A 17,704-nucleotide genomic window follows, 5' to 3' on the forward strand; every position below is an offset into this window, starting at 1 on the left:
CAAACACTGAGTTGGAGTGATTTTGCTGCATTCATCAAGCATTGGTTTTTTGTTTGTTTGTTTTGAGACAGGGTCTCCCTCTGTCACCCAGGCAGGAGTAATCATGGCCCACTGTAGCCTCAAACTCCTGGGCTCAAGCAATCCTGCTACCTCAGCCTCCCAAGTAGCTGAGACTACAGGCATGTACCCCCATGTGTGGCTGATTTTTATTTGTAGAGATGAGATCTCACTATGTTGCCCACACTGGTCACTGTGTTGCCCACTGAACTCCTGGCCTCAAACGATCCTCCCACATCAGCCTCCCAAAGCACTGGGATTATAGGTGTGAGCCACCATGCCCAGATGATATTTTGTTTTTAAGTATCCATGTAAGGCATAAAAGGGTAAATGAGCAGCCTTGAGGGGCAGAGACCTGAGGCCAGTGACTCCAAGCTAAGGCCAGTTGTGAGCACAAAAAAGATCACTGAAGGGCTAGTTCAGTTGGTTCTTCTGGAAGCCTCTGCAAGTGTCCCAGCCTGATCACGCTGACCATGAGAGAAGCCCTTTGTACTGAAAAGGGCTGAAATTCCACAGGCAGAGCAGTTGGGGTGATGCCCTGTCTGAGGCTGTATTTGTTATTGTTGTGGGGCTGTTACTAGACATTCTCAGGGATAATAAATAGGGATTTAGAAGAAATGACTTCATTCGAAAGGAATGCAAAGAGGGAAAGGGAGAAGCACCAAGCATAAGATAAGCAAACATCTCAAAGATTGGGCAGAAAAGTGTTTTTTCTTTCCAACAGAAGAGCAAACAAGGTGGGAGGGGGAGGGCAGGATGGAGAGTGAAAATCACATCCTAGATCAGAGCGTGTTTTACCCTGCCTTCAGCCTGTTCTTCGCAGGGTCGTGAAGGAGAGGCTGTGTGCTGGCTCAGGCTGAGGGTACTTCAGAGTTCAAGGGTCTGGAGGAAGGAGAGAAATTTAAGCAACGTTTACTTTACAGTATATTGTTCAGACTGATTAGTGAAGTCACAGCTGTTTTGGTTATTTATGAGACAAAGAATGAGAATTTGGTCAGTGTTTATCTGGCCTCGTTATAAGTAAAAAATGGGTATAGTCTAAGTATTGTAGAGGTTATTACAATGCATTTGGCTGCTTGTCCAGAATACCCTGGACTGGTTGGTGGGGAAGTTGGAATAATATCTTTAATCATAGCTATTTACTACAATTATAGGGCTTGGATAAAATTCAGCATCAGCAGCAGTTTCATTTTGCATTCACTGACTTGGTTTAATCAGAGTGTAAGTTGCATAAAATGAGAAATTCTGTCAGGAGCCTATTTAGAGAAAAATACTTTTTGGTTCTGCCTGCTGGACAAAGGGTTTATGAATATGAGAGTTTGAGTCTGTGATACAATAAAAACTATATTTGGTCTTTGTCCCTAGTTTTGTTATCCCCAACAAGCTCCTTTCAAAGCCAGGCAGGGTGGCTCACACCTGTAATGCCAGCACTTTGGGAGGCCGAGGGGGGCGGATCAATTGAGGTCAGGAGTTCGAGACCAGCCTGGCCAACGTGGTGAAACCCTGTCTCTACTAAAAATACAAAAATTAGCTGGGCTTGGTGGTGCAGGCCTGTACTCCCAGCTACTTGGGAGGCTGAGGCAGGAGAATTGCTTGAACCCAGGAGGCAGAGATTGAAGTAAGCCAAGACTGCACACTGCACTCCAGCCTGGATGACAGAGCAAGATTCCATCTCAAAAAGAAAAAAAAAAGGCTAGGCACGGTGGCTCACACCTGTAATCCCAGCACTTTGGGAGGCTGAAGCAGGCAGATCACAAGGTCAGGGGTTCGAGACCAGCCTGGCCAAGACAGTGAAACCGTGTCTCTACTAAAAATACAAAAATTAGCCGGGTATGGTGGTGTGCGCCTGTAATCCCAGCTACTCTGGAGGGTGAGACAGGAGAATCGCATGAACCCGGGAGGCAGAGGTTGCAGTGAGCCGAGATCGCGCCATTGCACTCCAGCCGGGGCAACAAGATCAAAACTCCATCTCAAAACAAAAGAAAAGAAAAAACAAGCTCCTTTTAGACCTTACCTGAAGTTGTGCTAATGAGGTGACTCAGGATGCGGCTACTAGGTGACTTCAGGATCAGGACTGGTGACCTGACAGAGCAAATGCATGATGACGAGGGTTGAAATTTTAAGCCCCATCTTCTTTTTTTTTTTTTTTTTTTTTTTTTGAGACGGAGTCTCGCTCTGTCGCCCAGGCTGGAGTGCAGTGGCCGGATCTCAGCTCACTGCAAGCTCCGCCTCCCGGGTTCACGCCATTCTCCTGCCTCAGCCTCCCGAGTAGCTGGGACTACAGGCGCCCGCCACCTCGCCCGGCTAGTTTTTTGTATTTTTAGTAGAGACGGGGTTTCACCGTGTTAGCCAGGATGGTCTCGATCTCCTGACCTCGTGATCCACCCGCCTCGGCCTCCCAAAGTGCTGGGATTACAGGCTTGAGCCACCGCGCCCGGCCTCCTTTATGGTTCTTTTAATGTTCGTGGGAATCTTAGAGATGCTCACCCTTTTGTGAGTTAGCATGGGTGTTTATCTATTTTCATCATTTCAGAAAACCAGGATTTGATTTGTTGATGTTTTCCATTGATTTCCTGTTTGCACTTTCATTAATCTCTCTCTCATTGTTGTTTTCCTCTCCTTAATTTACATTTATCTTGCTCTTCTTTCTTCTTAGTGGAATTTAGAGCATTGTTTTTTAGATCTTTACTTTCAAGAGTTTGCATTTAATTATTTAAATAACCCTCTAAACACTGCCTTTGCTGTATTCTACAAATGTTGCTAAAAGTTTTTTTTCAATTTTTGGAATATTTAAATATCTCTGGAGAATTCTGTCTGTTGCATAGTTTAGAAGTTTGTGGTTTAAATCTTTACTTTCTGGAGGCTTTTAAACTATGCTTCTGTTACTGATTTCTAGTTTAATGCTAATATGGTTTGATTTCATACTTGACGGGATTTGATTTTTTAACATTTGTTAAGATATATTTTATGCTATGTGGTCTGCCTTGGTGAATATTCCATGGTATCCTGTTTTAGCCTCCCAAGTAGCTGGGACTACAGGTGCATGCCACCACACCCGGCTAATTTTTGTATTTTTAGTAGAGACAGGGTTTCACCATGTTGGTTAGGCTGGTCTCAAACTCTTGATCTCAGTTGATCCACCCTCCTTGGCCTCCCAAAGTGCTGGGATTACAGGAATGAGCCACTGTGCCCGGCCTTGCCGTGCAGTTTCATGCGTTTTCGGCTTATGTATTTTGGTGCTTTGTTTTATGGGCATAGATATTAATGTCTTGTATGTCAAGGTAGGATTGACTTCTTTATCATTATAAAACCTTCCATCCCTTGTAATTTTCCTTGATCTAAAACATGTTTTGGGCCGGGCATGGTGGCTCAGGCCTATAATCCCAGCACTTGGGAGGCCAAGATGGGTGGATCACTTAACCCAGGAGTTCAAGACCAGCTGAGCAACATGGTGAGACCCTGTCTCTACAAAAAATAAAGACAAAAATTAGCCAGGCATGGTGGCACACGCCTGTAGTCCCAGTGAGGTGGGAGGATTGCTTGAGCTCAGGAGGCACAGGTTGCAGTGAGCTGTAATCACACCATTGCACCCCAGCCTGGGTGCCAGAGACTCTGTCTCAAAAAAACCTAATTTGGCCGGGCGCGGTGGCTCAAGCCTGTAATCCCAGCACTTTGGGAGGCCGAGGCGGGTGGATCACGAGGTCAGGAGATCGAGACCATCCCGGCTAACATGGTGAAACCCCGTCTCTACTAAAAATACAAAAAACTAGCCGGGCGTGGTGGCGGGCGCCTGTAGTCCCAGCTACTAGGAGGCTGAGGCAGGAGAATGGCGTGAGCCCGGGAGGTGGAGCTTGCAGTGAGCCGAGATCGCGCCACTGCACTCCAGCCTGGGCGACAGAGCGAGACTCCGTCTCAAAAAAAAAAAAAAAAAAAACCTAATTTATCTGAATTTAATATAGCTGTTCCATACTTTTGATTAGGGCTAGAACGGCATATATTTCTCCATACCTTTCTATTTAATGTATATGTGTCTTTTTGTTTAAAATGGTTATCTTTCACACATTGCTGGGCCTTCTTTTTTATTCTACTCTGCCAGTGCCTGTCTTTTTTACTGTTGTATATAGATAATACACATTCAGGCTCGGTGCGGTGGCTCACGCCTGTAATCCCAGCACTTTGGAAGGCCGAAGCGGGCAGATCACGAGGTCAGGAGATCGAGACCATCCTGGCTAACACAGTGAAACTCCATCTCTACTAAAAATACAAAAAAAAAAAAAAAAAAAAAAAAATAGCTGGGCGTGGCGGCGGGCGCCTGTAGTCCCAGCTACTCAGGAGGCTGAGGCAGGAGAATGGCGTGAACCTGGGAGGCGGAGCTTGCAGTGAGCCGAGATCACGCCACTGCACTCCAGCCTGGGCAGAGTGAGACTCCATCTCAAAAAAAAAAAATTCAAAGTGGTAATAGACATGATTAGATTAATATGTTCATATGTATGGTTTGTTGTACCTGTGGTTTTTTCTACTGGCTCTATTTTTCTGCCTTCTTTTGAGCATTCTATATTCCCTTTGCTTGCTTCTATTAGTATAGTAAGTTTACATTGTTTCTTAAATTTTATTAGTGAATTCCATAGTTTGCAGTTTACATTTTGCAACTAATGGACTTTCGTTTTCAAGTAACACTATACTGGTTTCTGGGGTAGTACCAATATGTTAGAGTGTTCTGAATTCTTCTTTCCAATCCCATATAATATCACTGTCAAGCATCTGACCTCTTAGAAGCTATAACCACCCAATACATTGTTGATATTCATTTGAACAAACATTTATCTATGAGGGAGAAGAAAGAAAGTCATTTTTGTGCCTCCATTTAATTGTTTTCTAACAAGTTTTGTTTTGTTTTTGAAACATCTGATTTCCCAACCTGTATCAGTTTCCTTTGTTCTGAAGAACTTTAACATGACGGGCAAGGCAGGTATACTAGTAACACATTCTCTCAATTTCTTTCCTTTTTTTTTTTCCACAGACTGGTAATTTTTTTCTTTTTTTTTTTTTTGAGATGGAGTTTCACTCTTGTTGCCCGGGCTGGAGTGCAGTGGCGCAATCTCGGTTCACTGCAACCTCTACCTCCTGGGTTCAAGCAATTCTTCTGCCTCAGCCTCCCGAGTAGCTGGGATTAGAGGCATGTGCCACCACGCCCGGCTAATTTTGTATTTTTAGTAGAGCCAGGTTTCTCCATGTTGGTCAGGCTGGTCTCGAACTCCCGACCTCAGGTGATCCACCCCCCTGGGCCTCCCAAAGTGCTGGGATTACAGGCGTGAGCCACTGTGCCAGGCCCAGACTGGATAATTTTAATTGTTTCATTTTCACAGTTGCTGATTCTTTGTTATGTTAGCAAGCAATGAATTGGCTTACTTCCAGATGTACACACAAGCCAATATATTGCATGGCACCAGCTTTTGAAGAAAGAAAAGCTTTACTTACAAGTTTGACTGGCAAGAAGAAAGGAAGAAATGCTCAAATCTGTCTCCCTGAACTGGGGGCTTTGCCAAGTTTTATAAGCGTAGGGTAATAAGACATGAACTCACTGGATCTTGCAATGATCTGATGCCAGGTTGATGTGACTCGATTGGATCCTGCCATGGGATGATACCAGGATGATACCAGGGCCCAACCTGATTAGATCCTGGATTCTGTCATGTGTTATCTTTTTTTTTTTTGAGACAGACTCTCACTCTGTAGCCCAAGCTGGAGTGCAGTGGCACGATCTCATTCACTGCAACCCTCACCTCTGGGGTCAAGCAATTCTCCTGCCTCAGCCTCCCAAGTAGCTGGGACTACAGGCGTGCGCCACCACACCCGGTTGTTTTGTATCTTTTGTAGAGACAGGGTTTCACCATGTTGCTTTGGGTGGTCTTGAACTCCTGAGCTCAGGCAATCCACCCACCTCAGCCTCCCAAAGTGCTGGGATTACAGGTGTGAGCTAACGCGCCCAGCCTGGTATCTCCTTTTACTTTAATCTCCACATCTCAGTCCGAGCATACAGGTTCCACCCGTGGTTACACACTTGGTTCATCTGGACATGCTCAGATTATGTGACCTTCAGTGTTGGGTGCATGGCAACTGAAAACTCAGCTTCATTATATAGAAGTTGTACCACATAATCTGTTGTTGTTACAAACCCCTCCTTTTATGTCCATTCCTAAATCTTGAAGAAAAAGGAGTGATGACTGCTGTACTTTCTGCTGATTAGAGTCATAGACCTTAGAGGAATGAAAGTAATTTAGTGCTTTGCTCTGGGAGTTCCCTGGTATCAGCTGGGCACGGTGGCTCAAGCTGTAATGCCAGCACTTTGGGAGGCTGAGGCGGGTGGATCATGAGGTCAGGAGATTGAGACCATCCTGGCCAACATGGTGAAACCCCATCTCCACTAAAGGACAAAAAATTAGCCGGGCATGGTGGCGCACACCTGTAATTCCAGCTACTCGGGAGGTGGAGGTTGTAGTAAGCCAAGAGCGTGCCACTGCACTCTGTTATCAAGATCACATTTTAGAAGGAATAATTTCTACATACTTCTGGGGAAAAGGCATAAGGAGCTTGTAACCAAAATATTTGTTCCAGAGAACAAGGGAAAGCTTAGGATTGGAAATGTAACCCAGGAAGTCTAGACAGGAAGGCTCAGAAATTTGGCTGGTTTTAAGATCTTGTATGTTCCCAATTGAGCCTGACTAGAAGATCTTCCCAGATGCAGAAGCAAGTGTTAGCACAGACACAACCTTGTGAAGTAGGGAGATAGTCCCAATGTGGTTGTCTAGGGCTATGTGGGCAAGAGAACCTAAGGACTTCTCTTGTGTCCTGATGGCTTCGGTGATGAAGTGGGCAACTCTACTAATGATACAAGAAAGATTTCTGGGCCAGGCACAGTGGCTCACACCTGTAATCCCAGCACTTTGGGAGGCTGAGGTGGGTGGATCACGAGGTCAGGAGATCGAGACCATCCTGGCTAACACAGTGAAACTCGTCTCTGCTAAAATACAAAAATTAGCTGGTGGTGGGCACCTGTAGTCCCAGCTACTCTAGGCACTGAGGCAGAAGAATGGCGTGAATCTGGGAGGTGGAGCTTTTAGTGAGCTGAGATCGCGTCACTGCACTCCACGCTGGGCGACAGGGCAAGACTCTGTCTCAAAGATTTCTGGTCAGATATCCATTCCAAGTAGAACCTAGTCTTAACCATGACCCCAGAAACTCTCCTAATCTAGCTCCTTCACTGGGGTTAATCCCTCTGGGTAAATCACATCCTTGAGAATGTCCCCAACTAGAATCTGTTGGACCATCAGTGCTTAAATATCTTTGACCTTCAAATTCCGTAAATCCAACATTTGTATTATTGACCAGAGTCAACATCTGCAGTCAGAACTTGGTACCTCCAACCTAGATGATACTTCTAATGTCCTGTCAGATGATTCTAGTCAATTTGGTATCTCATTGCTTATTGACACTGCTCCATATCTTGGCACCTTGACACAGTACAACTTTAGGCACCACAGAGCATCCTAATCGTCATCATGTGTGGGCTAACAGGAGAAAATAACCAGGGATTTAGAGAATGTTAACACAGTCTTTCAAGTCATTTAATGAAACCAATCCATACCTGTTTTTTAAAAAAATGTTATATTGTAGATGATGTGTACTAGGTAGGTAGCCATAGGGTGGTTGTGTCTGTACTGAATATGTATAGATGTTTTTTGTCATACTTCCCTAAACAATACGTTTTCATAGCATTTACAATACATTAGGTATTACAAGTAATCTAGAGATGATTTAAAGGATACGGGAGGATGTGCCTAGGTTATAAGCAAATACACTGTTTTATATAAAGCACTTGAGCAAAATTATACATTCTCAAGGGGTGCTGGAACCAATCCCTGAGAATACCAGGAAATGACTTTATTCAAGAGAAAACTGAAACTACCCAAGGCTTTACCACATTCATAGTTTCCTTCCAGAGTAAATTCATGATTCATGAATCTAAAACACACAAGGACTAATACTTTTCTACACTTCTTACAGTCATAAGGTCTGTCACCAGTGTGTCACACCACGTGCCTTCAAAAGACTGGAAGAGAAAGGTTTCCCATATTCTGAGTATCACTGTGTTTTTCTTAAGTGTGAGTTTTTTCATGGTTTGTAACAGTACTGGAAGAATGGAAGGCTTTATCACATTTTTTACATTCATCCAACTTTTCTCTGATGTGAGTCCTTTCATGTCTTTGAAGGGGACTAAGGCAATAAAATACATTCCCACATTCTTTACATGCATAGGACTTGTCTCCAGTGAGTTCGTCCATGTATTTTTAAGTACTTAGAACTACCGAAGGCTTTTCCACATGTTTGGCATTCATAGGGTTTCTCTCCAGTGTGAATCCTTTCATGACTATGAAAGGAACTAAATCAATCAAATGCTTTCCCCCATTCCTTACATTCATAAAGTTTGTGAAGTGTGGGTACTTTTATGTTTATGAAAGGCACTGGGATAAGTGAATGTTTTTCCATAGTCCTTACATTTATACACCTGCTCTCCAGTGTGAATTCTTTCATGTATTCGAAAGTAACCGGAATAACTAAAGGCTTTCCCACATGGCTTACATTCATAGGGTTTTTCACCAGTGTGATTCTTTTCATGATTTCGAACAGAACTGGGATATCTAAAGGCTTTGCCACATTGTTTACATATATAGGGTTTCTCTCCGGAGTGAATTCTTGCATGTTTTCAAATGGAACTGGAACAACTGAAGGCTCTCCCACATTGCTTACATTCACAGGGTTTCTCTCCAGTGTGAGTCCTTTCATGTCTTCTAAATGAATAGGGTGAGGAAAAGGTTTTCCCACATATTTCACATTTATGAGGTCCATCTTCAGTGTGCATTACCACGTGTCTTTGAAAGCTTGTGAGATGAGATAACACTTTCCCACATTGCTGACATGCATAGGGTTTTTCTCAGTGTGAGTTCATGCATTTGAATGTAATTGGAACACTTGGACGTTTTCCCACATTGTTTACACCTGAAAGGACTCACACTGGAGAGAAACCTTATATATCTATGAAAGGAACTGGGACAATGGAAGGCTTTCCCACATTTACTACATTCATATGGCTTCTCTCCAGTGTGAGTTCTTCCGTGCACTCAAAGGGTAGCGGCATAACCAACGGATTTACCACATCGTTTACTTTCATGAGGTTTCTCTCCAGTGTGAGTTATTCCATGTCTAAGATATAAATGTAGATTATCAAAAGCCTTCCCACAAAACTTACGTTTGTAAGGTTCATCTTCACTGAATTACCAGGTTTCTTCGAAAGGTTTGAACAGAAGGGAAGGTTTCACACTGCTTATGTGGCTTCTGTGTTCCTGACACTCATATGATTTGTGTCCAGTGTCAGCTCTGATGCAGCAATTAAGAGATGAATGATCCATGTTGCCTTCTCCACACACACTGCTTTCACATGGTTTGACTCCAGTAAAAGTCTTCTTCACTATACCATGTGGAATAAGGCTTAAGATTTCTTCACATTGACCATCTTCTTTACCTTCACAGACTCTCTCTACCATATGACTGCTGTGAGAAATCAGAAGCACAATACAAAGGGTTGGTTTATAAATGATTTTATGTTCATTAGCAGGTATTTGATTTACATATTTTACATTATGATGGAAAGTGTAGGTTTTCTGGCCTGTCTGAACGGTGTAAATGTCAATGGACTGAATACTCTGCAAAAGGGCTGCATTACACTTATTATCAAAAGAAATTGACTACGAACATCAATGTTAACACTGGTTCCAAGGCAACTATTTTGAAAACACTGGATATTTATGTCTTGTGGAAGTATATTTTTTTGGAAAAAGATTTTTTTTTTGGAGACAGGGTCTCACTCTGTCACCCAGGCTGAAGTGCAGTGGAATGTTCACGATTCATCACCCCCTTGACCTCCTGAGTTCAAGCCATCCTCCCTAGTAGCTGGGACCTCAGGCGCATGCCACCATGCCTGGCTAACTTTTATATTTTTGTACAGATGGGGTTTCACCATGTTGCCCAGGCTGGTCTTGAACTCCTGGGCTCAAGCAGTCTGCCTCCCTTGACCTCCCAAAGTGCTGGGATGACAGGCGTGAGCCACCATGCCCAGCCTGGGAAAATTTTTCTAAAAATGAATGAATTTGAAGATGAGCTGCTTCATTTTCTTTGCTTGCTTTTAAAATTATTTTGTCATTCTAACAGTATCTTTTTTTTTCTTTTTTGAGACAGAGTCTCGCTCTGTTACTCAGGCTGGAGTGCAGTGGCGCGATCTTGGCTCACTGCAACCTATGCCTCTGGGTTCAAGCCATTCTCCTGCCTCAGCCTCCTGAGCAGCTGGGACTACAGGCACCCGCCACGACACCCAGCTAATTTTTTGTATTTTTAGTAGAGACAGGGTTTCACCATGTTAGCCAGGATGGTCTCGATCACCTGACCTCATGATCCACCCGCCTCGGCCTCCCAAAGTGCTGGGATTACAGGCGTGAGCCGCCACACCTGGTCCATTCTAACAATATCTTAAAGGACATAGCTCTAGGTTGTAAGTGCATATTATGTTATGTTTCTTCTGGAATTATTGTACTGATCTTCAGTGATCTGGTCTTTGTATTTTAGGAATAAAATTTAGACCCATAAAAGTCATAAGTTATTACAAAATTATATAAAAATTATTAGATTCTATGTTCATGGGACACTGTGGCCATGGCTGATTTATTCACCAAAGTTCAGTTGAACCTTGACCAACATGGGTTTGAACTGCACAGTCCACTCATGCACGTTTTCATCAGCTCTTGCCATCCCTAAGAGCAAGACCAAGCCCTCCTTTTGCTTAGGTTACTCAATGTGAAGATAAAGAAGAACACCTTGATAATCCACTTTGACTTACTAAAGTCAATATATCTTCTAATTTTTTTGATAACCTTTTCCAAAGAAAAACTTACTTTATTGTAAGAATACAGTACATATAATATACCAAACAGGCTTGGCATGGTAGCTCATGCCTGTAATCCCTGCACTTTGGGATGCTAGGGAGGGGGAAAGCTTGAGGCCAAGAGTTCCAGACCCTCCACCTTACAAAAAAATTGTACAAAAAGTAGCTGGGGATGGTGGTACTCGCCTGTAGACCTAGCAAGTCTATGTCTAAGAGACACTGTCTTAAACATATATATATATACACACACACACTTTTTTTTTTTTTTGAGACAAAGTCTCACTCTGTCACCTAGGCTGGAGTGCAGTGGTGTGATCTTGGCTCACTGCAACCTCCCCCTCCCAGGTTCAAGTGATTCTTATGTCTCAGCCTCCCAAGTAGCTGGGATTACAGGTGCCTACCACCACACCCAGCTAAGTTTTGCATTTTTAATAGAGATAGGGTTTCATCATGGTGGCCAGGCTGGTCTCGAACGCCTGACCTCAAGTGATTCACCTGCCTCAGCCTTCCAAAGTGCTGGGATTACAGGTGTGAGCCACTGCGCCCAGCCACACACGTTTATTATTTAGTTTTTATTTTTTTCATACAGGGACTCACTCTGTTGCCCAGGCTAAAGTGTAGTGGTGCAATCATGGTTTACCACAAGCTCAACCTTCCTGATTCAAGCAGACCTTCTGCCTCAGCCTTCTGAATAGCTAGGAACACAGGTGTGCCACCATGCCTGGCTAATTTTTTAATTTTTTATATAGACAGGATTATCACTTCATTGCTATAGCTGGTCTCAAAATCCTGAACTCAAGCAATCCTCCTGCCTCAGCCTCCCAAAGTACTGGCATTACAGGTGTGAGCCCCCACACCTGGCCATGTATGTATATGTATATAGATATATACCAAACATAAAATATGTGTTAATAGACTTTGTTATCAATAAAGCTCTGGTCTACAGTAGTCTATTAGTAGTTAACTTTTTAGGGACTCTAAATTCACAGGCATCTGATTGACTGTGTGGACGATCAGAGTCTGTAGCCCCCACCTTGTTCAAGGGTCTACTGTATTGCCTACCATGTTCCAAATCATTGAGCAGTGGAGATGACCAGGAAACACTTGTTCTGTAATTGACTAAGTGAAGAAATGATGTCATCCTTACCTACAGAAGCCAGGTTCCTGAAGGTTTCCCGCATCACATCTCTGTAGAGATTCTTCTGGGAAGGTCCCAGCAAAGCCCACTCCTCCTGCGTGAAGTTCACAGCCACATCCTCAGGTCACTGAGTCCTGAAACATCCCACATGTGCAGAGAAGGAAGGTTCAGACTGACAGCGCTAGGAATCTACACTCACTTTAGAGGAAGTTCACACAATGCTATAGACTCCAAACATTTATTCAATGACTTGGTCAGCCTTTCCCGTCTACACTCACTTTCTCCATCACAGCAATTCTGATGCTAGAACTGAATATATTCAGTAAAGTAACAGCCAACAGGGACACGCCTCTCACTGGTGATTTCAGAGACTGAGATATGCTGCCTGGATCACCTCTAGTGTCTCTCTGTATAGTGGGTCGGTACAACCTCTCATGAGAGAGTCCCAAACATAACTGCGTATTCGTACATATTTATTTAGAAAGCTGAACTTTTGATGGTATCTAGGGGCTAGATTTAGGAAGACCTGCACCAACATAACTAACACATGGGGTTGTGTGTTCCTTAACTACTTATGCAAACAATATGGTATTTGCCTAATTCCCATTTTCCCTTATTTTGATATTTTCAGCTGAGGCAGTGTACCTAATCAGCCCTTGCTAGGTGTTAATAATTTCCCCTTCCAAAGCTCATAACAAAATTTGATCCCCAATGTGTCAGTACTGAAAGCAGGGCCTTTAAGAGGTCATGAGGACTCTGCCTCATGAATGGATTAATCCACTGATGAACTGAAGAGGTAATGAATTAATGGGTTATCCTACAAATAAGACTTGTGGCCTTGTAAGAAGAGAAACAGACCAGAGTTAGCACAATCAGCCCCCTTGCCTAGTGATCTCCACTGCCTCAGATAGTAAAGAGCAAGAAGCTTTCACCAGATGTACCCCCCATTTGCCCTTGGATTTCCAAACTTTGAGAATTGTACAAAATAGGTATTTTTTATATATTAACCCAAATTCAGGGGTGTTTTTTTGTTTGTTTTGAAACAGTCTTGCTGTGTTGCACAGGCTGGAATGCAGTGGGGCAATCTTGGCTCACTGCAGCCTCAACCTCCCAGTTCAAGTAATTCTCCTGCCTCAGCCTCCCAAGTAGCTGGGATTACAGGCTTGCACCACCATGCCGGCTTTGTTTTTGTATTTCAGTAGAGATGGGGTTCTACCATGTTGGCTGGGCTGTTCACAAACTCCTGGCCTCAAACGATCCACCTGCCTCAGCCTCCCAAAGTGTTGGGATTACAGGCATGAGCCACCATGCCCAGCCAGATTTCAAGTATTCTATTACAACTAACAGAAAACAGAGCCATGAAAAAATACTCTGGGCACAGAGTCTGTAATGAGTGACCCTGGCAGATAACATTTCACGTGTTTCATCACCACATGTTATTTGGGGGACAGAGCCCATCCTGTGCGGTTACAATAAAAGAGAACATCTGTACAAGAAGTCCTGAAGGGAGTGCTAAATATGGAGAGAAAAGACCATTACCAGCCACCACAAAAGCACACTTAAGTTCACAGACCAGTGACACTATAAAACAACCACACAAACAAGTCTGCATAATAACCAGCTAACAACATGACAGGATCGAGTCTACACATATAAATAAATACTAACCTTGACTGTAAGCAGGCTAAATGCCCCAATTAAAAGGCACAGTGGCAACCTGGATAAAGACGCAAGATCCAATGGTATGCTGTCTTCAAGAGACCCATCTCACACACAGTGACACCCTTAGGCTCGAAGTAAAGGGATGGAGAAAAATCTACCCTGCAAACAGAAAACAGAAAAAAGCAAAAGGACATGGTTTGGATTTGAATCTCCACCCAAATCTCATGTCAAATTCTAATTCCCAATATTGGAGGTGGGGCCTGGTGGGAGGTGATTGAATGGTGGTACTTCATGAATGGTTTAGCACAATCTCTGTGGGACTGTTCTTGTGATAGTAAGGTCTTGTGAGAACGGGTCATTTAAAAGTCTGTGGCACCTTGCCCTGCTCTCTCTTGTTCCTTCTCTGGCCATGTGAAGTGCTGCTCCCCCTTTGCCTTCCACCATGATTGTCAGTTTCCCGAGGCCTCCCCAGAAGCTGAGCAGATGCCATCCTTCCTGTACCGTGCTTCCTATACAGTCTGCAGAATCATGGGCCAATTCAACCTCTTTTCTTTATAAATTATCCGGTCTCAGGTATTTATCACACTGCAAGAATGGAGTAATACAAGAAAATTGGTACTGAGAAGTGGGGCACTGCTATCAAGATATCTGAAAATGTGGAATTGGCTTTGGAACTTCTTAACAGGCAGAGGTTGGAAGAGTGTGGAGGGCTCAGAAGACAACAGGAAGATGAGGGAGTTTGGGACATTCTAGAGGCTTGCTGAATGGTTGTGACCAAAATACTGATAGTGATATAGACAATAAAGTTCACGCTGAGGAAGTCTCAGATGGAAAGGACAATACTTATTAGTATTTATTGGGAATTGAAGCAGAGGTCTTTTTTGTTTTTCCTTAGCAAAGAGCTTGGCTGCACTGTGCCTCTGCCTGGGGATCTGTGGAACTTTTTTTTTTTTTTTTTTTTGCGACTGAGTGGTGACTCTGTCACCCAGGCTGGAGTGTAGTGGCACAATCTCGGCTCACTGCAGCCTCCGCCTCCTGGGTTCCAGCACTTCTGCCTCAGCCTCCTGGGTAGCTGGGATTATAGGCATGTGCCACCACGCCTAGCTAAGTTTTGAACTTTTAGTAGAGACAGGGTTTTAACCATGTTGGCCAGGCTAGTCACAAACTTCTGACCTCAGGTGATCCGCCCACCTCAGCCTCCCCAAGTGTTAGGTTACAGGTGTGAGCCACTGTGCCCAGCCAGGATCTGTGGAACTTTTGAACTTAAGAATGATAACTTAGGGTATCTAGTGGAAGAAATTTGAAAGCAGCAAAGCATTCAAGATAGGACCTGGCTGCTTCTAACAGCCTATGCTCAAAGAAATGCCACAAAACTGCAACTTCTATTTAAAGGGGCAAAGCAGAGTAAAAAATTTAGAAAATGTGCAGCCTGGCCATGTGGTAGAAAAGAAAGCACATTTTCAGGGAAGGAATCAGGCAGGCTGTATAAATTTGCATAAGCAAAAAGGAGCCAAGTGTTAACAGCGAAGACACTGGGGAAAAAGCCTTTAAGGTATTTCAGAGACCTTCATGGAAGCCCCTCCCATCACAGGCCCAGAAGCCTAGCAGGGAGGAATGGTTTGTGAGCCAGACCCAGGGCCCCACTGCCCTGCACGGCTTCATGACACCACTACCCTAAATCCCAGCTGCTCCAGATCCAGCCTTGGCTCAAAGGCCCCCAGATACAGCTTGGGCCACTGCATCAGAGGGTGCAAGCCATAAGCCTTGGTGGCTTCCATGTGGTGTTAAGCCTGCAGGTGTGCAGAATGCAAAGGTTGAGGCTTGGGTGCCTCTACCTAGATTTCAGAGGATGTATGGAAAAGCCTGGATGTCCAGGCAGAAGCCTGCTGCAGGGGCAGAGTCCTCATGGAGAACCTCTACCAGGGCAGTATGGGGGAGAAGCGTGGGGTTGGAGCCCCCAGAGTCCCTGCTGGGGTACTGCCTAGTGGAACTTTGAGAAGAGGACCATCTTCCAGACCCCAGAATGGTAGATCTACCAACAGTTAGGACCCTGCACCTGGAAAAGCCACAGACACTCAATGCTAGCCCATGATAGCAGCTATGGGGCTAAACCTTGCAAAGCCACAGGAGCAAAGGAAGAATTTTTTTATGTTAGAAAATAAGTATAAAGAAGAGAACTGACAAATTCAACATAATTAAAATTAAGAAGAGTTGGCAGGGCACAGCAGCTCACGCCTGTAATCCCAGCACTTTGGGAGGCCAAGGTAGGTGGATCACAAGGTCAAGAGATCGAGACCTTCCTGGCCAACATGGTGAAACCCTGTCTCTACTAAAACTACAAAAATTAGCTGGGCATGGTGGTGTGCGCCTGTAGTCCCAGCTACTTAGGAGGCTGAGGCAGAAGAATCACTTGAACCCAGGAGGCGGAGGTTGCAGTGAGCTGAGATCACACCACTGCACTCCAGCCTGGCAACAGAGAGAACTATGTAGTGGCAACACTACATAGAACAAATGCTCAACACTAATACTAATCAGTCAAAAGACATAAAATCCCAAGAAGATAAATACTTACAAGATATTAACACACATGTATGAGTGGTCAGACTGTTGTTCCACACACATTATTAGCATTTCCTAGTAAATTTGAATTGATCTTGAATTATAATTATCTGTTATAACAGTCCCCTCCTTTAGACCTACTTAATTTTCTTACACAAGAAAATTCTTCCTACTGTGAAGTCATAAAACCATTTGCCTTCTGAAAATGTTTTACTTTTTGTCTTTCTCAGATGTTATATGTGTTCTAATTTGATCTTTCAGTGTCTTGCTGGAGACTAGCTATAAAATGTAGCCCTGGGCTAGACACGGTGGCTCACACCTGTAATCCCAGCACTTTGGGAGGCCAAGGCAGGTGGATCAGGAGTTCAAGACCAGGCTGGCCAACATGGTGAAACCCTGTGTCTACAAAAAAAAAACAACAAAAATACAAAAATTAGACGGGCATGGTGGCACATGCCTATAATCCCAGCTACTCGGGAGGCTGAGGCAGGAGAATCACTTGAACCCGGGAAGCAGAGGTTGCAGTGACCAAAGATTGCGCCACTGCACTCCAGTCTGGGCAACAGAGTGAGACCGTCTCAAAAAAAAAAAAAAAAAAAAAAATGTAGCCCTGCCCTGGTGGGGATCTAGTGGATTTGGTTGTAGACGTTTACGTTGTACATTTTATGGGATATTTCGTTATGCCAAGATGTCAGACCAATGGGAAAAATAAACATGATCATCACTGACTTTTTCTACAATAAAAAAAAAGTATGGGCCGGGTGCAGTGGCTCACACCTGTAATCCCAGCACTTTGGGAAGCCGAGACGGGCAGATCACCTGAGGTCAGGAGATCGAGACCATCCTGGCTAACACGGTCAAACCACGTCTCTACTAAAAAATACAAAAAATTAGCCGGGCATGGTGGTGGGCACCTGTAGTCCCAGCTACTCAGGAGGCTGAGGCAGGAGAATGGCCTGAACCTGGGAGGCACAGCTTGCAGTGAGCCAAGATGGCGCCACTGCACTCCAGCCTGGGCAACAGAGCAAGACTCTGTCTCAAAAAAAAGAAAAAAAAGTATGAAGCATTACCACTTAGGGACAAAAACAAGAGTGACATTATAAGATTTTTTTAAACATGATCATCACTGACTCTTTCTCTGCAATGAAATAAATGAAAAGCAATCAAACTCGAGAGAACTCAAGTCCTATAAGCAGTGGAGCACGTGAGCAAATCGGGTGATCCACAGCCTCGGACAGCATGTGAGACAGACGGAGGCACATCCCCCGCCACATACACACAAACCCTTTTCAGCA

At 44.1% G+C, this 17,704-nt stretch overlaps 1 long non-coding RNA gene across 5 annotated transcripts in view; it reads right to left on the reverse strand.

Moving 5' to 3' along the window:
- Positions 1-271: 271 nt before the first annotated feature.
- Positions 272-17,704, reverse strand: part of LOC108583169 — a 47,522-nt gene continuing 30,089 nt past the window's right edge. For 3 of the 5 annotated variants that reach the window (XR_004180375.1, XR_004180377.1, XR_004180376.1), the window contains exons 2-3: positions 12,198-12,322; positions 7,661-9,666 (exon numbers count right to left, since the gene is read on the reverse strand). This is a non-coding gene — a long non-coding RNA (uncharacterized LOC108583169). Of the gene's footprint in view, positions 940-7,660; positions 9,667-12,197; positions 12,323-13,856; positions 14,789-17,704 lie in introns of those variants that run through there. The other 2 variants (XR_004180378.1, XR_004180374.1) reach the window with 2 other exon arrangements.

The sequence above is a fragment of the Papio anubis genome, chromosome 20 (assembly GCF_008728515.1).
Source record: "Papio anubis isolate 15944 chromosome 20, Panubis1.0, whole genome shotgun sequence".
In the NCBI taxonomy this organism is placed as follows: domain Eukaryota; kingdom Metazoa; phylum Chordata; class Mammalia; order Primates; family Cercopithecidae; genus Papio; species Papio anubis.